Source organism: Hesperophylax consimilis, chromosome 3 (genome assembly GCF_061612785.1).
Source record: "Hesperophylax consimilis isolate HC1 chromosome 3, BYU_Hcon_1.0, whole genome shotgun sequence".
NCBI classification, from domain to species: domain Eukaryota; kingdom Metazoa; phylum Arthropoda; class Insecta; order Trichoptera; family Limnephilidae; genus Hesperophylax; species Hesperophylax consimilis.
Genome location: NC_142838.1, coordinates 8,098,120 through 8,120,084, shown reverse-complemented (window position 1 = coordinate 8,120,084; position 21,965 = coordinate 8,098,120). Strand labels below are relative to the sequence as shown.

The following is a 21,965-nucleotide window of genomic DNA, read 5'->3' as shown; positions in this document are numbered from 1 at the left end:
AGCTATTGTATGTATTTTTTTAAAGTTGTTTCCTTTACGCGTTCATACATTTCTATTGATAATAATAAAAATATATTTTTTTAGTAGTTTACATTTATATTTTATTGAGTACATAATTCATTTTTTATTTGTATTCTACTCAATCGAAACGATAGGAAACCCTACAATTTATCTAAAGCATATTTTAGGTATTCATAATGTACACCAATTCGTTATAAAGATTAATCAATATAGTGATTTCGCATTAAGCTTCGCCTTAATACTACTCTTGTCTTTAAACACAGCTGAATTATTTAGTGAAATGGTTTATTTCTGGATGTGCTGAATGAAGTTGGTTGGTGTCTGAAAAAAAATCTCGTTCATGTTTGTGAATATACTGTATAAAATATATATATTTCAAAGTCTATTTAACGGGAGTAAAAAAATAAACAAATAAAATTGTTAACTTATTGTACTTCTTTATGCCAAAATTACGATACTGTAGCTACAAAGAAACAAGAAAAGTATGTATTTATTATAAGTACTACATTTCTGCATTATTACGTCTGTATTACGTATCATTCGACTTGTATATTGTCTGTAAAAGCCCTACGGGCGTTCGGTAAACAAATAATTTTGCACGTGGAACGTGTTTAAGGTTAAACGCAACGCTCGTTGTATTCTACGTGTTCACAGATGGCGTTAATTAATTAATGTTGTTTAAATACGCTTTTGCAAGGTATTGCTTTACAATATTAAGACAAATCATTTGTTTGCGCCCGTATATACGCAATATGAATATGAATCAATAGTTTTGTTCGTTTAAAGACTTAATTCTTTCGAGAAAGGCACACAAATACAATATTTTACCGATGATTCAATCCAATATTGTATTTGTATGCCTTTCTCGATAGAATTGAGTTTTTATATGGAAAAAAACTATTTATTCATATTCATATTGCGTATATGAGGGCGCAAAAAAATAATTTGTCTGAATACTGTAAAGCAATACCTTGCAAAAGCGTATTTAAACCAAATTAATTAATTAACGCCATCTGTGAACACGTAGAATACAACGAGCGTTGCGTTTAACCTTAATGGGTTTTATTACGTAACCAATAAAAAGCTAAGCCTACCATATAATAATATTTACCCAAATTGTACATACTTTTAGCTTTCACGGAATTAAGCCATTCAACTCCGCTTTCAGTCAATCAGTGTATAAGTACTAAATATACCCGTTAGTTTCGCTAATGTATAATAATAATAATATTTGTGAATTGTTGGGAACCATCCTGTTAACTAATAGACGGTAACATGAAATATTTGAGTGAAGCTACCTTTTATTAGGGCCAGGTAGGGCCAGCCCTTTGTTGGTACTCGATACATACCTCTACCTCTGTTTATATAGGTATACCTTACAATGGCGGCCATGGGATGGTCTCTTCACACGTGTGGCCATTTGACTCGAGTTTTCGGAGGAGTCAACTTGTTTATAATTTGTCAGACAAGTTCTCACAATATGCGAACAGATAATTAATTCAACAGATTGCAAGATTCAACCCGAAAGAAATGCAATCTAGACAGTGTCTTTAGATAAACATATCTTATTTTAATGTGCGACATCTATTGACTTTTCTGCAAGTCTAGGATGAATATTTATTTTTTGGAATAACTTACTGAGTAAAACCTGCAATTGTAATATTTAATTATTAAAGACAATATTGGCGATTCGTAAACGAAAATCTGAAACAGAAAAATCAGAAAAACACATTCTCACCGCAAAAAAAATGTGCGTTGAGAAAAATGAAGACAATGTTGGTAGTTCTTATTCGAAGTATGATACAGTTAAATATGACCGAAGGAGATAAGGTCCCATAAGTTCAGTTGGTAGAGCGGTGCCCCGGCAAGGCAAGGGTCCTGGATTCGACTCCTAGATGTGACCGTATCTTTTTCTGATTTTTCTGTTTCAGATTTTTCTGTTTCAGATTTTCGTTTAGGAATCGCTAATATTGTCTTCAATAATTAAATATTACTATTTGAGGTGTTACTCACTAAATTATTACAAAAAATAAAGATAATTATTTGTTCGTATAACCATTAAAGATTGACACAGTATCGCCAATCGTCTTTGAATTTCAATGTAAGATTTTCTGCTTTTAGGGAATTGAATTAAAGTCGAGTGTCAGTTTCAAATATTGATAATTTTAATGTATAAAGCAGAAAATCTTTTGGTGTGCCTTACTAAAAAAACGTTAACGGTAATCTTTGTCTTCGCGAAATTCGCACATCTTTTTCGCAATCCTAAGTGAGCTATGAAGCTTTAAAATATCCATAAAAGTGTTTGTAATAATTTGTTTTTAATTCTTCAATAAGCTTAGTGAAGCTGGCCAATAAAGCAGAACTAATAATTTTAAATCACGATTCATTCAGTGTCATTTAGCGTTTACGACAAATACCTAATTAGATGTAATTAAACGATGTACCGTGTTATTAAATCGACACTTGGTCGTTAAATGCCTTAATAGCGAAATTATATCCTACAATGCTTTCTAATGATAATATTCAGTACATTATTTTAGCCCATAGAGCTTGACAATATCGGTTTCATGTTGAAGTAGAATAGAACATGTGTGGTTCAGTGTTCAGTAGAACCCACTCGTTTTGTTATTAGCTGAGATCGTGATATTATTGAAGTCATTTTAATATCAAAGTTTGTTCCCGGTGGGAATATCCAAACCTTAGGTAAGTGGTATGTCTTTAGCTACTTACTTGTTATAATAATATGCCCTCGGTCATGGTGTTGTTACTTATCCTATCAGACTCTCTCAATAAGTATTTTCTTAATCCTCTTCACGTTGAATATATTTAAAAAACAATGACAAAATTTTGAGGCAGTCCAAAAATAATCTCAGTCTTCTTTATTTGTGGTTTTAGTTGAAGAAATTATAGATATCCACGATAAATGTTTTGATTTGCGGTAGAGCTACCTAATATATTACCTCATTGTAAACAGTCACTTATTATTATAATTTGGAACTTTAGTGAAAAATATTATGGCTTAAAAACATTTTCATATAGGTCAACAAATGCTGATTCTGAATATATACATTTTATTATTTATATAAAAGAATACAGACAGAGTAACTAGATTTTCATTTTAAAAAGTTTAAAACCGTGAGACACTCAAACGCCCTGCGATTATTGGTCGCCGTGTTCTGACATCACTTAAACCGCTACCACACGGGTTTGTCGGTCGCATTAAGAATGGGGACAATTATGTGCCGAGTTGCCTATGGTTTAAAAATTGTTGTGAAAGATTTTTTTTTAATCATTCTAAATAATAAAAAAAATTCTTACTGACCCGATCAATCTTAACTTTTGATTATTTGGGATTGACCTTACTGTTAACTAGTGTTGGGTAGGACACGATATCAGAACGAAATATAAAATAAAATACTGACTTATCCCCCCCACTTCCCCATCTCTCCCCCTCCTCCTCTCCGCCCTTTTGCTCTCACTCCCCCTTCCAACCACACCGACCCCTTAAGCCCCGCCATCCTCCCTCAACCAGCTCCTTGGAAGCTTTTAGGACTCTCGTGCTGTATTCAAATATTTACAATAAAAAAAACCCTCCCCCTCCCCCATTTTAGGTTAGTTACTTAAGTACTACAACAATCATATATTTGAAGTTGAGGTCCCTCATTCCTCATTCATAATGCACTACAAATGTCCCATGCGGTAAAGCTCACGGCTCTACGGCAAAAATGTCACATACACTAAATGACGTAATAATGTTGTACCAATACACAAACACATCGCCACCTCACATCACAGCTCTAATACAAAAATGTCCCGTACTCGAAATGCTGATGTAGTGCCAATACACTAACCACCTCGCCAACTTACACCTCACGGCTCTGGTACAAAAATGTCCCATACACGAAATGTAGTGATGTAGTGCTAACACACCAACCACCTCATATACAGTACTACAAAGAGGTGGATAGGTGGTATATTTTGTGAGGCGGCGGGACATTTTGCGTGCTTGTATGAGACATTTGTAGTGCCTCTTGTATGAGGTACTCAATACTAATGTTAACCGATAAAACCGAGGTACGTATGACGTCACGCGTACCCCGTCAGATTTCGATCGCTTTGGCGGGCTTTGAAAAGTGCAAACTTTGTTTATTATTTTATCTGAAATCAACGTTTGTAAAAAAATACCGGTATTTATGTTAGAAGGTGAACATTCATAATAATAAAAAAAATGCTGGAATTCCTTAATAGGCATGAAAGAAAAGCCCTTTCTCACGTAAAAAGATTCTATGGCCTTTGATAACAAGCTGGCTCTTCTGGTGCATTTCATATTTATGCGATTGTGTTCCTATTAACTAAAACAGCAGTCCTATAACAGCATTATATCAGCCCTTATTCTGAGCCCATTGTTAAGTGCCACCGCACTGATTAACACTGGTTATGCTTTCAGGGAGTGGCGTAAATCAGCTCGTTGTCTGTTAGCGCTGTTTTGGAAATAGACAATCCGCGGGCCCATGTGATGCTTTGTATCTGATTTCCTTTGAATTGCGTTCCCTTGTCCTGCGGTTGTCGGTCGAGACATTTATGATTGTAGAATGCAAATTGTATCGTATCTCCCCGTCGGAAATTGGCCAGGAATGGCTCTATGCACATTGCACTGGGTTGCGGCTAGTTGATCTGCGGTTTCTCTACTCTACCTATAATAGTACAATTGCCTGAATATGCAGAAGCTCTCAACTCTTGGGACAAACCCGCAATATAAAAATTACATAGGAATATTAGAATATTACCTTCCTCAAAAGTCCCCTAAAATTTTAGTGTGAAAGTATTTCTACGTAATTTATTATAATGTATAACGGTCTCTTACAATGTATTGACCTATTAACCTTCAAAAAGGGCAAATTATAAATGCATTGAGTGTTACTTCCGCTTCGTAAACATGGTTTTTTCCCTTATCAAGTGCCTAATCTAAAATATATAGAATTTGTTCGCCCAATCTTAGTGTAAATTGCAACAGATCCTTGAGTATCAAAGGTGTGTCATTTATGTCGCTCCTTGACAGTTTTATTTCAATAGGTATAAAAATATCCACCGACTTATAAGAAGATACACACGTGTTCGTCATCGGAAATCGCAACTGAGTTTATCTCCACCTTTATCGGCTAACGTGCAAACAAGTGGTTGCCATTTTCAATTCATACGGAGAAGTGTTGTGATGCGTAATCCATTGTGGCTGTCACCTTGAAGCGTGAAGATCGCAATGCACTACATCTTCGTGATACAATCGATATTTCATAATGATTCGATTGAATGTATTCTGTTCAAAGTCAACATAGCCATACACGGAATTGATTGAATCTACTGACGTTGAATCCAATTTTTATCTAATTATCTATGACTTCTCATCAGTGGCGGCCGGTGGTCAAAATATGTGGGGGTTCACCGGATTACAACATTAAGTCATAAAATAAATTAAATAAAGGTACATACCTATTTATAAAGAAGTTCTATTCTCTGTTCATTTTGTTTAGCAAAGACCTCTATCAATGCTTAACACTGATAGTGCGTTCAGTCTGTCCTGGCTCTACGTGTTAAAAGATTTTATTCTTTTTAACGTTGAGAAACATCTTTAGCTTTCAACTGAGGTCATTCCAAAGGTCACGAATGGTGCACAAAAGTTTTAGTAATTTCACAGTCTCGGGAAAGTCTTCTAATAAACAAGTACTATAAAAAAGTTGTAAAATTGATAAAGCGCCGTTAGCTTTTGAAAAATCGTCGCGGGCGTAAATTGCACAGAGTTTACCTTTTAGGTACTGAACTTTATTAAGGAAGTCATACGTTTTAAGCGTCACGTTGAAATCATGTTCTGGGAAATTTGACCTGTATCGATTTTTATTAAATAGCTCATTATGGTGTTTACCTTAGGCACGGTAGCCTGAATCCAATTGCATTCTGATGTCAACTTTTCCTAAAACCTTTAAGCTCAAAACTTTTTGTAAATGTAAATGATAAGAATTATGTTTTTTGATTTTTTCAGAAAGGTGAGTTACATCAGTAACACCGCTGATTGTCCAAACTGAATCAACATCGTAAATTAAACACGTAAAACAAAATAAACTATTCAATTGATCACATGCACAGAGCTACAAGCTTTGTTATACATTGTTTTGTTAAATGATCGAGTAAACTTGTTCGATCCAGATTTGCACTCTTATTTTATTATCAGTTCAGGTTTTAGGTGGACCGGCATTTTTTATTATCACTTTGTTTTCAAAACTCGACCTATTATTCTTAATGTATTCCACATTCAAACTCACTCTTAATTTATACGTTGAACAAACACAAAAGTAATCATAAATTAGTATAACATGCAATTGATATGCCTTATTAATAATTGATATACAAGATCGATATAACCTGCAATTAAACTTCAAAACTTTCTCAGAGTAAGAAAAGTTTTAAATTCAAGATACAATGCCTGGCAACGGCGAGTACTGACTGAACTGATAATAAGTAATCTGACCATCACTCATCTCTTAATGACAAGTTTTATCCTGTATGCTTGTATCGAAGAAGCGTAACATTCGCTGAAAAATAGCAGATGGTAAATTGAAACAACGATATCGACAATAATATCAAACATACGCGTTTTAGTTTAACTTTCTACTGAATAAACCGTTCCTTCTGATGTGGTGGTAAAACTCCGAACGCCGTTCTTGATATGGTATTATTTGCAAAGAATAGTATGTAATGGTATGGACCCACGCTTTCGACTGTTCCACAGAATATGCGACAAAGCAGTTAAATTTTGGATCGCAATCGAAAACGAACTGCTACGAACATAGGCACAAGTCAAAGTCGGTCTGCAAGTTAAGCGCGCTTAATAAGTAGGTACCTTTTGAATGAGATATTATAACCGAACCGAGTTTCGTATTGTGATTAGCCATGTCGGAAATTTTGTTGGTTGTTCGGCGCTCGGGAGCACATATTAGCTGGCCGCCACTGCTTCTCATGCAATATTTATTTTCTCGCACCACTGAATAACAGTATAGTGTCTAAGTTGTTTCACTTCTCTAACGTTTTCTTACACGGAGATGATTATTAAAGTAATACATAATTAAGGCGGAGCGCTACGAAGTAATGCAAAATCGTGTTGGTTTCAAAATTTGTTCGCTTGGTAATATTTTAGATTCTTTAATTAAATACTGCTAGTATAACACATCTGCAACATTGAAATAAGCTAGCATTTTTTTGTATTATAAGTATTATATTATAAGTATTTTTTTAAGCCCAGTAAAAATTAAATGTCAGGCCCATAAAAACTGCCTTTAAGTTCAAAATCTCCTAATCACAAACCTCTTTTCGGTAGTGGTTTTATTAAATAATGTGGCAAATTAAGTTCTTTAAAAAATTATCATAAAACATTTAAAATATGTGCCTGAACTTCGTAAAATAGAACACACCTTTGGCTGTGTTTTTTTCTTACATAAATAAAAACAGGCGGCTATTGTTAAGCGGGAATTTAAACCTTATCGCCATCTACGTAAGGAGTGTTATTTTTATCGGCTCGATTCCAAATGTTACACCTAATATCTAATATTTTGTATGGTAAAAATGTATTTAAAGATTTTTAGATTCAACGCCTTAAATTATGCCTTAAACATGCATTTCCGGTTAAAATATTTCGTATAAATTTAATTAATATAATTTCGGCGCTGTGTTCTCAGTATAGTAATAATATTCTGATGATTTGTGTAGCACCATTTTGTGAATAATCATCCTAAGGGTAGGGTGTATCCTATGTTCTCATAGGCAAAATGTATTAACCAAAGATAATAGAATACAAAGTATCAACACACCTAAATATTATGTTTATTATATATGTATCTTTAAGATATTTATAATTGGGTTTAACATTCCAGCCTTCGCTACAAGTTCTTTTCTATCCGCCTATGTGAATAATGCCAAGACTCCCTAAACCGCCTCTAAATACCTTCTGGATATTTGAGCTCGTCTTAATTAAATTTCAGACTTTGACTGACGTATAAGTATGAGTAGGAATACTCGTATGTCCACAGTTTTCGGGCAGTACCCTAATATCAAACTTTTGATTAGCTGGAAACTTTTATAGTATCTCAACCCTGTACTTGATGTGTAATTATTATATTACATAGTAACAGCTATGTTCGTCTTTATAAAGGCCATGAGTGGTGAAATTCTAAGCAAAATTAATCAAACATTTACGTAAAATGATTATTTTGTATTGTATTCTCAGAGAGGTTATAGTGAGGCGTTTTATTCACCAAAAAAGTTTTTACTTTAGAAGACTGAGAAGTAAAGTGAAATTTTTCTTCTTACGTCGCATTCCTAGCTAATGACAGCCACTATAAAGTGTCAACAATGGTCGCCACTGCTGTAAAAAGACGCCCTTCCGTTTCCTTTTTAATTCTGGTTTGAACAGGATCTTACACATTGTTCACACACCTTTATTAATTCCTATCACTTAATTTAATATTCCGTTAAACCATGTTTTTATGTTATCCCTAATCTTGGAGGTGCCTAGCTTTTAAATTTAAGTGAACTTAAACATTATTAATTGTTACTCTAACTTACTTTTTAATATATAACTAGTACATACTACTTAAATTATTTTCTATAAATTTTGCACTAAAATAATATAAACTGCGCAAAAGTTTATAAAATTTGGTTCAATGTTAAATTATTTATAATAAAAACTAATGAATAGCAGTGGGTACGTGCTTCTGAAGTCTGGAAATAGGACGAATGTGCTTTAAATTCAGTTAGAAAAAACCTAATACATTACACGTTATTTGCCTAAGTGATACATCCAAAGTGTTATAACATCGCTTGTATGCATTTTCCATGAGTTTCATATTGATGGTGATGGAAACGGGTGCCCTAAAGTGTCGGATTATTCATCTTGTATCGGAGCTGCCAGCACTTTACTTTACACCTGAGCAGAAACGCATAGATTTTCAATCAATCTTCCTTTTTAGAAGGACACATCAGATTCATGGAGATGAACGCATTTATCACAAATGTGATTTGATAGATATACCTCTACATACTCAACTACCAATGACGTAGGCCAGACTAGATAGTGCACGTAGAAAAATGATGCTATTAAAAAAGTGACTTCCTGTCATGTCATGTGAATTTCCTGATAAAATTTTAGTCATTCAGAATATATCAAGAACACGTGCTCTTTTCCTAATGGATATCATGACGAAATGCTACACAATAAGAATATCAGTATTTGTATGAATGTTCCACGTGTTCCGCCGTTGTCCAAAAGCACTTGCTTTTGACTGATACTTTGTTAGGAACAGTCAGTTCATTCGTTGAAGGCCTGCAGTCCCGTTTTTAATAGGAAAACGGACAATTTAACCATATTTTCATTAATTGAACGTATCAGTAAAGGTGGAAACACATTATTAAAACCCGACGCGACCCGATGAAACGCGATGCGTGTTGAGTCGAATCAAATGTATTGTTTTCTTATGACTAGAATCACACTATGAACATCCGACGCGACGCCATGTCGGATGTTCATAGTGTGATTCTGGTCATAAGAAAACAATACATTTGATTCGACTCAACACGCATCGCGTTTCATCGGGTCGCGTCGGGTTTTAATAATGTGTTTCCACCTTTAGTTTTGTCCTAATTTTTAAATCAGCCAAAAGCTACTGGCATCCTCTTCAAATACAGAACTCTATTTGAGAATGTCCAAATTATTATTACCTATCCATTTCGCTAAAATAACGTTTTGCCAAAGAAATTTTAGATACCTACCTGTTTTTCAACAAAGCTATACAATGCTTGTTCACCGGCCATCAGGCAGTACACCAACTACGCTGAGTAATTGCACACCAAGTGTTTTGGTGCGCAATGTGTCTAACAAACACATTTTAATAAAGTTGAACTTAAATCAGGAGTTAAAAGACCACGTCACCCAAAACTTATGGTCTTAACTCTCTACCATTAGATTGTCAACATTATCTTCCATGTCTACCAATCTTTTGTAGGGCAAACGCCTATCTCGTTCTTTCCATATCATCAGATTCTGTATACAAATATGCGAGAATATTTTCCCTTTATTCAGCACAACGGGATAAAGAAAGGTGTGCCATCTATCAGCTATGACTTATTCTGTTTTCCTTGCCGATGTTCGATGTAATATTTCAAAGTTCCTTCACTTGGCTTCAAAATTTTCCACATATGTCACTTTATCGATGATTTATGGGGTTTGTTCCTTCTACTGCATGTTTTTATCCAAGCAGCTTCTGCTTAAATTTCCCGAATTTTTGATTTATCAGTTTTTGTTTTACCAATACGATACGATTTCAATTTCAAGAGAATTTGTGTCACCATTTAAATATTGAATGATTTTAATCCGTTATTATCTGTAGATAAAAGAATTATCGTTAAAGAAAGTATTAGTTTTGTGGAGGAATCAATTGACTAATTTTAAAAAAAATGTGTATATAATGATAAAAGCTACGATAGACGTAGGCATATGACTCAAAGACAGATTTCTGATATGATTAATCTGTGATTAATTGTGTAGATTCTATTGACATTGAAATATTATCGGAACCGAACGTCTTGATTGTGTATACAATTACAAATGACTACAGATAGTTACTTTTTTTTCTTTGTACAAACATAATTACAAGCGTGTTGTTTTAATGTTTACAAGAAATAAAGAAAACTACAAAGCTGTCACAAGACGGTTTGTCTGGTCGACTCTAACTAACTAACCACAGGGGTAGGCAGAGAGGACGAGCCGCCAAACAACTCGGTCTTTGCACACAATCCTCACCTCATTCACATTCATGTTTGATTCATACACGTTTGCGTCATATATGTATTCTCTTATATATTCGCTTACATCAGAATCTCCACATTTCTCACACGATCGATCTGGTCGACTCAGTCTATCTATATTATTTAATATCGTGTAAATTTCTATTTCCATGTACATCTAGTATTTTAATAATACTAGGTACATTTAACATAATTATAAGTAGAGATAAATATTTAGGTAGGTACATTCACACATTCAAAGATACATGTATTGTTAATTTATTAGCTTTTGTCATTTTTGCGCAGGACCTCTCATTAGTATATATTATTTAAAATAGATTCACCTCTACTTTATCACTCGTCAATAACAAGATATATAGTTCTGCGACAGTTAAGTTGGGCCTCCTTTTTGGGTTTATTCCATCAGTTCAGAAGTCCACTGAATGTGATTTCACTTTAGGTTTCCGTTTTCCTTGATTGCTATTTACGGACACCATTTATTAACTCAAGATCTCGCCATGGCTGATGGTATTTTCTCGGATAGAATAATCGATCACAATTTCCATTTTAATCAGTATTTTAAGTACCCATAAACTGTGACCCCTATCGAAGGGAATCCTTTGAATCGGGACAGCCTGACTGACTAAACTGTGGGCTCATTCTCGTTTATCTACTCGTTCTATTGGCTATTCTGAAATAATGAGAATTGGTTTATACCTACTCATTCTATTGGCGATTCTGAAATAATGAGAATTGCTTTATGGCCTTTCCTTTTTTCCAAGTATGCCACTTAAGATAACTCAATAGCGTCATAATTTCTCGAATTTCTGATTTACTTACTGTATTTGATAGACTGATTGATCTTTCATATTTTCTTCTTAATCACTTAAGTTTTCCCTCTTGAATATAAATCTAAGGCATCCACTTCTAACGGGTGATTTTCTTCCAGGAACTGTGACTTCGTTGAGTGTTTTTTAGTCTGTCGAATATTTCGCTTCGTTACAAAATGATCTAGTAAATTGTTTTCTTCGCTTTATTTTCTCCCCAATTCAAAGATACTCTTGAAGGGGTTCAATGAAGGAATTGTTGAAGCTAATAGAGAGCTAGATTTCTATGAAATCTTAAAATTAATGGAAATCGTCGAAAGCTCTTACGTTGAATCCTTTTTCATATATTTTTAAGTAAAACAGATTTAGCGGCGTGAGTCGTGATGAAACTTCCAGAGAATAATATTAGGTACCAGTGGAGCAACTGTTTGGTAATGGCTTTGAATACCAAAACATCTGTAAGAAAAATAATTCAATATTCACTTGTTGTTCTGCGACGGCTACCATCTTGACAGAATTGAACGGACATGGAACGCACAAACAAATTTACAGACAGACGAAATGCAAAGTGGCTAAGTTCTGTCGGAATCAAAGTATTCAAGTTGAACATTAAACTGATAATTAATACAGCTCGATTGTTTACAAACATAACATTTTTTTTAGATTTCATCATCATTTTAGTTTTGCCTAAAATGGTTGTCATTTGGTACGTACACGGAGAAAAATTACTGATATAAAATATTACTAATTTATTAAGAATCTCTTTAAATAATTCGTAACCCGGTGAAAAACGGGATTGCAGGCCTTTAAAGAATGAATTGATAGGTTTCCTAATGTAAAACACGAATGTGTTATCGCGATGTCTGAACACGTGTTCATAAAAAAATCTAATATAAAAAAACTTTACAAGACAACTTTAAAAAATCCCCAAAATGAAAATGCATCTATTTTATATAAAAATACATTAACAGCCTATATTAAAAAAAGTAAAGAAGATTTTTTTTTAAATAAAATATTATCTTCAGAAAATAACCAAAAACAAATGTGGAAAACAGTTAATTTAGCTATTGACAATACAAAAAAAAACACAAAACGTAAAATATATTGAGCATGATAACAAAATTATAGATGGCAATATGCAACCTAAACAATGTGCAAACATATTTAACTCTTTTTTTGCTAATGTCGGAAAAAATCTTGCGATAAATATCCAAAAATCTTTTATCCCGGAAAATCATAATAATGTACAGGAACGTAATATACTCTCAACGTTTGAAACGACAACAGAATGTGAAATCATAAAAATAATAGATAATATGAAAGGAGGTTCGTCTCCCGGTTTTGATTCTATTACGGCACATATGTTAAAATCTATGAAACTTTATTTAATAAAACAATCACTCATTTAATAAACTTAAGTTTAACAAAAGGAATATATCCTACGAACTACAAAAATACAATAATCTCACCTATTTACAAATCTGGAGATCCACATCAAGTAACAAATTATCGACCAATCTGTTTAATTTCAAATATAGGAAAAATCTTTGAAAAAATATTAAAAAAACCATTAGTCAATTTCCTAGATAATAATAAAATACTACACAAAAACCAGTTTGGATTTATAAAATCTCTCAGCACACAAGATGCTATTGCTAACGTAACTTCATACATTTACGAATCTTTAGATAAAGGTAAAAAATGTGCAGGTATATTTATTGATCTTAGGAAAGCTTTTGATAGCATATCGCATAAGATTCTACTAAAAAAATGAATAATATAGGCATAAAAGACAACGCGATTAAATGGATTTCAAACTACCTAAAAAATCGACCACAAGTCGTAAAAATAAATAATGTTAATAGCGATAAAGAACATTCTTACTTTGGAATCCCGCAAGGTACAGTGCTTGGACCAATTCTTTTCACCATATATGTTAACGACATTTTCTTTCAACCACTACATGGCCAAATTACTTCGTATGCCGACGACACAGTTCTAATAATAAGCGAAAAAACTTGGGAAAACGTAATACTTAAAGCCACTGAAGACATAAATACTCTTAAAAATTTCTTCGACATTAATTTGCTATCACTAAATAGCGATAAAACATATGTAATTCCATTTGCAATACACACAAAAGACATCCCTAAAAATTTTAACATTATCATTCATGACAATTCCAAAATACATAATAAAAATTACTGTCTCCAAAACTGCACAATACTAAAAAACACAAACACAATCAAATATCTAGGAGTAATTATCGATAAAAATTTGAATTGGAAGGAACAAATATGTCAAATTGTAAAAAAAATCAGAAAACTGATATATGTATTTTTAAGAATCAGAAATTTTTTGTCTTTAAAAAACCTATATTTAATATATTATGCCTTGGTCCAATCAACTCTACAATATGGTATCATTAGTTGGGGATCCACATACAAAACTAACCTTACTCCAATAGAAGTGGTACAAAGGTTAATAATTAAAATAATATTACGAAAACCTTCCGATTACCCAACGGATCGATTATTCGAAGAATTTCAAGTGCCTTCATTTAAAGATCTTTATACTAAAAATGCATTAATTCAAATCATAAAAGAAAAGCGTAATGAGTAAGATCAAGAAAGGGACGCTTAGATGGTTTGGGCATGTAGAGCGAATGAGCGAAGAAAGGAGTGTAAGGAGAATATACGATGCAAATGTGAATGGTAGCAGAAGTCGGGGGCGCCCGAGGAAGACATGGCACGACCAAGTGAATCAGATACTTGAGTCGGGCCATGTCAAGAGTCAGAACAATAGAAGAGTATGTATGAGACGATGTATGAATGTGAATGAGGCAAGGAGTGTGTGCCAAGACCGAGTTGTTTGGCGGTCCGTCCTCTCTGCCTACCCCTGCGGGGAAACGGCGTGATGGTTAGTTAGTTAGTTAGTTATCAATTTCTAACTGAAAACCGTACTCGACTTAAATATATTTTTCCACGCCCAAAACTAAACACTTCCTTTGCACAAAATTATTACACTTACCGGGCAAGAATTTTTTTCAATCGACTACCTGAAGAAATTAGAAACATTAATGATAACATCTAAATAATAAACACTGTGAAAAATTATTTTAAAGACAAACTTACAAAAAATAAAAATGTTTCCAATTGAATTAATCTTTGTTCTTAAGATTAAAAAATTTAAATTTTAACTTTAATCTTAAGAACAAAGTTAAAATTTATTCTTAAGATTAAATTTTTTAACTTTGCGCAGTGGCGATATCGTAACCAATGAGGTTTATCCGAGGTGCGATTATTGCTAGTTGAAAAATTTAATCTTAAGAATAACTCACTTCAAATAAGTTTAAAATCATTTTATATTTAATTACTTACTTATTGTAATAAAACAATGTACCTACACTCCTCTTCCAGCCACAAGCTAATGCTTCTATGGAAGAGGGGTCTTGAAATATTTGATCATATATTGTAACAAATAAACAAAAATGTACTTATATGATAAATAATAACAATAATAAAAATAAAAAAAATAAAATATTCGTATTTCTTGATTGTATATTATCAATACAAATGCAGGTGCGTGAACACGTGCCTGGATATATTATTAATGTACTAAAAGTTAATTAGGAAACGACATGCAATCCCGTTTTAACAGGATTTAAAAAATCAGCAATACCAATTTTTCGCCGTGTATATTATATGGCAATGGAAATTAAATAAAATCACGAATAAAGGCATAATGTGCGGCCATTAATGTATGTATTTGTACCATGGATGTAACTTGTTTGTTGGAATCGTACGACGATATTTCTCTAACTACTCTAGCCTCTCGTTTCATCGGTAAATATGTGTGCAGAGAGCTTAAATATGGAATATTATATTGGTTAAAATATTGAAGACAAGTAAATACATAAACAACAGAGTTGTATGCATTATAAAATAAAATAACCTAGGATATTATACTTGTACATATAACTTCAAACAATTTAGGTTAAAGGTGGTACATTACAATACCGAAATTCCATAAACGATATTCAATTTTATATAAAAACCGCCGAATTGTAAACGCTCATTCTCTCGTTATCCCTTTTTCATTTCACCCTTAACACTTTGCGTAAACGAGCGTAAAAATAAAACATTATTTTTACCAGAAAAGGGGCCGCTTTTAATCATGAGCGTAAAAAGGGTGCTTTGACAAAACGATATTTGCATTTCGGTATTCGATCAAATCAAGCGTGAATACGCAATACAATTTATATGGTTACAAGATACCACGCTTGATTAGAACGCTTTCTACTGCAGAAAGGTTCGATTAATCTTTCAATTTGGAGAAATTTTATTTTCTTGCCATATCCTTTTTTCGTAGTGGTTTCAAATTTCCCAGTGTTTAGTATATCGAGTTCTAAACAGATAGTACCAATGAGGTAATGTGACGTAACCCACCGTAAACATTCACAATGCAATCGGTCTGGGTATATCTTCATTGTTGCCAGAATATTATGTGCACCGATTTGTGGCACAGTTCGGTAGGAATTGTAGCTTTGTGTTTGTACTACCAATTGAATAGTCACATAAATTTGTTGCACAAGTCGTACTTCCTACGTAACGCGATAAAATCTCATATTCCGCTTTGCCCTCGTACACTACTAGCGCAGAGTGCTTTCAGTTTGTATTCTTCAAAGGGGATGTAAGTATCGGTAATTTGCGATTGGAAGATACCCATACAAAGCCTTTGGCGCTGAATTTTTTCGAGAATTTCAAATTGAATATCACGTTTTTTAATCGTGTGATATTAATACCTGCCTTGAAATTATTACACGTTTGTAAATAGACTACGAGTATAACTATACTATATATAATAACACATGTAAGCCTGAAAGTGTTGATAGAGCTTAGAATCACAGTTTGATAATGGCCCTTAACGTCGAAACAGCTGTTACAATAACACAAACTAAATTACTTTCGGAACTTAATATTTAACTCGTTGCTCCCGCGTCGGATGGCTAAATTTTTCTTCTTATAATTAGTCAATTATTAATTAATGTTCTAGCTGATCACTGTATTCATCACGGTTCCATGACAACTTTAGGACATTGACAATTCAAAATACTTTATAATGTTATAAAGTCATTAAGATGGGGCAATACCTTATAAATAAAGTCTTAACTTAATGACGAAAGTGAAGAAGCTATCCACAGAATTATGCGCGAATCTTAACGGTATAAGTGAAGAAGCAGTGTAAAAAAATATTCAAATTATTACTAGGCCTAGGGCAAATTCTTGATAAAAGTATTTGCCCTGGGCCTAGAAAATGGATCTTTCCGTAGGGTTTATTTTAATTATTTCTGATGAACGTATTACTAAAATCTCAAGATGTTTCTAGACGAAAACATAACTCGGGAAGTTATTTATTCATCGTCTAGAAAAATAAAATCTGGTGCTTACCGCTAATTTTATAGTTGAAAAAGGTTTTATGAAATTTTCAAACTGATTTACATAAACTATTTTCACGGCAAGGTCTTAATTGTAAACCCGTGTCGTAATAATCGCGTATTGCCTTAAAAGCTATGAAATAAAACGATGCCTTTATAAAATTCAAATTAAACCTTTAGTACCTCACTTACAAGTAAATTTGGAATCCATCAAGGTACGGTCCTTGGACCATTATTATTTCTCATATATGTAAATGACACATTCCGACCGAATATTAAAGGTGATTGAATCTCTTGTGCAAATGATACTGTATTATTAATAAAAGGTTAAACATGGGAACTAGTTAAAAACTTGGAATTGAATGTATTAATTCTTTAAAATCATGATTTGAAAATAACCTACATACGCTTAGTGCAAAAATATAACATATTTTTCTCCTTAAACAAAATACCCAAATAGAAAATTAATATTATAATCCACGACGAAAAGTGTAACAATGTAAACTGTTAACAACGTGATCCTATTTGTACTGTAATCAACTCTTTTTCTGAAATTAAATGTCATCACATGACATCGATCAAAACCTACAGTGGAACAATACAGATCTAATAAAGAGAATAAGGAAATGTATATATATATATATATATACATACATATATATATACATATTTATCCCCTCTCGTACTATGTTGATCTCGCGCGACGGTACGCCAGGTATATGTTGATCCGTTTGCATTTGTTGATCCACCCCGGATATGTTGATCCATTACCCAAGCTGGCATACATATGTAAATCCCTACAGATCAACTTGTGTCATCGAGATTTAGCTGTAAGCCACGCCCATTTTTCGGTCGCATATACATTTTACACGATTTATTTTGTTGATCTATATATTTCTGACAAACTTGACCGCTTGTATGTGTTGTAACTTGTAACCGCCAATTTCGCGCGCGTTGTGGTACTTTTTAGATTCCGTTAGAACATCCATATTCTATGAAAATGACTCTGTACTTAAAGAGGATAGACTGCCTCACGCGTATTTATATTGAAATGGAACTTTCGCAAACGTCAAATCCATGCTTAAAAAACCTTTTGAACTTGATTAAACAAAAATGTAACTTTAATGCATCATTTACTACGTTTCGTGACTTAGCAGGGGTGCCCGGGTTCATGGGGTGAGATTTGTCTAAGTCATTTTATAAGAGAAATTTTGAACATTGATTGAATAAAATTTTATTTTAATGTATCTTTTACCATCTCTCCCGACGTAAGTTTCTTGTAATGATTAAGTTGAAACAAAGCGTAATATCCATAATATGTGCCTATTAAAATCGCGGCGATTAGATTGGTGAGAATTTAATCTTTCAAATTTTAAATTGAAATTGCTGAAAAATTAATTCCAATTTGTTTTTTACTAAACATGGCTAAAGTCATTTCAAGCACCGATTCCAACCAACGATGTTTTAGTATATGTTCGTCAATCAACAGGAGCCATAATGTCTGTACATCAGAGCCCTCGAGTACTATTACAATTATGTGTACCGCCGCCCCGGGAACCATTTATTAGATAACCAATACCCCTACCATTAGTCACCGCCAACGATTTTGCGAGAAAGTTGTTTATTTTTTGTATTTTTTTACATCGTCTCCACACAGGAGGCCCTAAGGAAAATCGTAACCCTCAAGGCCTATGTCATCTTTGTGAATGCTGTGTTGGGGGTATTTTGAAAGAAAGGAATGAGAGTGAGTTCTGGCAAGGAAATAGGTATGATGGGTGGGTAGTAATCTGGGGGTCAGTGTGTTCGAGTGATAAACATAAGAATCCAAGTCTCCTACTGCGTTGCAAGGCGATGCGTTGAAAGAGGATTAATCGATCCGGCCCACCACGCATTTGGTAGGCAAGCGCATCCGCCGCCAAGAACCGAACAAACCTCACCCCATAAACCCGGGCACTCCTGCTAAGTCACCAAACATATCAAACTACTTGAGGTGGCTCTCGACTAGCAATCCAAAGGTCGCGGGTTCAAATAAATTTTACTAAAATTAATTTGCACTATTTTACAATTAGTGTTTGGTTATATCTGAATAGCTAGGTACTCTCCCACCTTCCTCCTCGTCATCTCCTTTGAGGATGCCATAGTCTCACTGGCTCCGGAGCGGTTAGGACTGTATGACTCTGGTGCGGTATTCACACAAGTTTTTATTTGTAAAAAAATGAAAAAAGAAATATTGACAATATTATAATCAGATATCATATTTCCTACAAAAAGCTACAGCTTGCTTCGAGAAGTTGAATAAAGTATTTTTAGCACAAACATGGCAGAAGTAGAACTAACATGTGCAGTTTATAGTAATACCAACTAAAAGATAAGATAAAACACTTCAATATATTTTATTTAAATTTTGATAATTCCTTCATGCCTCATATTAGTGTTTCATAAAAAAATACAAATCATATCACACCACATCATAACTAAAAAGCCGATATGTTTTTATACACAAAAAAGGGTTATTTGGATATTCTCTGTATGAAAACTAATTTCATACAGAGAATTTCATATATTTAATTGTTTTGTCTTTGATAATCAACGGCTATGGAATTCTACGTCTTGCCACCGCGTTTCCTGATACTATTGATTACTAAACACGGCGAAATATTTCAAAATGACTTATTTACGATTCCAGAATGTACTTTATTCATAATTGTTTTAAAAATTTATCTGTTTCTTTAGACATTTTTTTTTATAAAGTGCCTATAAACTTCGTTTTATTACTTATCCACTGGAGCGATTTCTGCCATATTTTGCCAATATTGTGCAATATCTTAGTTTTACCTCTAGGTACACAATAGAGTGGGTACTTATGGAATCTAGAAATATGGGATTATTGATTAAATCTAGGTGGATTCGTTAGCTTTAAACCGCATTTAGTAGTTTATATGGTTTCTTTGTTAATGTTTTTGGGGGATGATTATACCGGTACAATTGACCCCGTATTACAACTAAACTCCAGTTTCTGTGAGTACAGCTCCCAAGTTTTATAAGCTCAAGTGCATGTCCGTCCGTAACACTTAGTCAATGTACTTATTTGTTCGTTGTCCTCTCTTTTCTAATGTGAAGTTGCTATTTTAATTTAAAGGAATATATATATACACATTGTTTGGGAATTAAATGACAAAATTGATTTAATATAATAGTATTTGTAACCACCTTGTAGCTGTTTTTTTAGTTCAGCTGATTTCCGGTCATATTGTTTTATAATATTAAATATGAGATGATTTTAAAAGAATCATCTTTAGAGCTATTCGAAACATTCGCAAAAATCAAATCCATAAAAAAATCATAACTTAGCAGGGGTACACTGTTGCGTTTGCTCAGCTACTACGTGGCGGGCCGGATTGAAAGAGACTGGTTGAGGGATACCTTTTGGCCATAAAAATCTAAAATGGCGGCAAAAGGAAATTATTCCATATTCAAATTCGGCGGTATGATTTTTTTATGTGACACCTCTCACTAGAGCGCCCCTATCTTTACACGTTAAATACAGAGAAACTATGTCGCCAACCGGTTGGGCAGCTTTATGAGGCGGGTTAAGGTAGGGGCTGTAGGAATGAATTTATTAATGCTGGTCTTAAATAGGCGCGAATTATATGGAGGAGGAAAAACAGATGCTGATAGCTCGTTCCGCATGCGAGCCGACTTACGGTAAAACGAGTCGGAGAAACGACCCGTTCATATATGTATAGATAACATCAACTTAACTGTGAACGTGTATTCCGCTCGGACCGTCGAGTATCAAGCACGTGCACGGTGCAACGGGGATCAATGCTGATAGCTCCTTTTAACAGGCTCTAATAACATATCTGTAGAATAGACACAGAATACGCACATTTCGTCATACATGATTTTACTGCACATATGCCTCAGGGATTTCATTTCTACAGCATTCTGTCTACTTTCAGCCTTCTTCTGCCAATTCCATGCCTCATTTCCATATATTAGGGTAGGTACCAGCACTACATTGTGGACTGCTAGCTTCGCTTCTTTGGACAGTTTTTAGTTAGCTCCATCCGCGTCCAATCATCCATTAATTACCCATTATAATCAAGAACCCGGCCTCCCCTACTAAGTCACGAAGCGTAATCAGGAGAGATGGTAAAAGATACAGGTTCAAAATTTCCTACATAACATTATTCCTTTTGCCGCCATTTCGGATTTTTATGGTCGAAAGGTATCCCTCAACCAGTTTCTTTCGATCCGGCCCGCCACGCAGTAGATGGGCAAACGCATCCGCCGCCAGGACCTAGACAAACCTCACCCTATGAACCCGTGTACCCCTGCTAAGTTATGATTTTTTTATGGATTTGTTTTTGCGAAATTTTCGTTTCAATCTAAATACGCATACATTTCTTATAAACAATTCAAGCAACACACGTCATTTTTATTTGAAACGGTACCATCTCACACTCATTTCATGCGATATTCGACTCTAGAGACTAATACTTTGATTTCAATATCACAAAAGATTACGGAATCAGATAAAACCTTGTGATGAACAGTCCACCGATTGCCCCCTTGGTTGGTTCATTTAGTAAAACCATATATAGGGACACAGATCAACTTTGTCTAATAACTTCTTACCTGGATCAACATATTACGGGAATAGATCAATATATATGAGATCAACATAAGTATGCCAATTTGGGTAGATCAACATAAATTATGCATCCGATTTACATACAAATTTTGAAAATTGTATGAACAGTACATCAAATGGTTTTTCTGGCAAACTGGCAACATTGATAATTATTGTAGCACTGTTGTCAATTCATTCAGATGTATTCCATAATTGC

At 33.9% G+C, this 21,965-nt stretch overlaps 1 protein-coding gene and 1 pseudogene across 2 annotated transcripts in view; both read left to right on the top strand.

Moving 5' to 3' along the window:
• Window positions 1-21,965, top strand: part of LOC149424886 (uncharacterized) — a 493,347-nt gene that overhangs the window by 46,704 nt on the left and 424,678 nt on the right. The gene's annotated exons all lie outside the window — the stretch shown is intronic.
• On the top strand, window positions 14,925-15,055 carry LOC149424887 (U4 spliceosomal RNA; annotated as a pseudogene).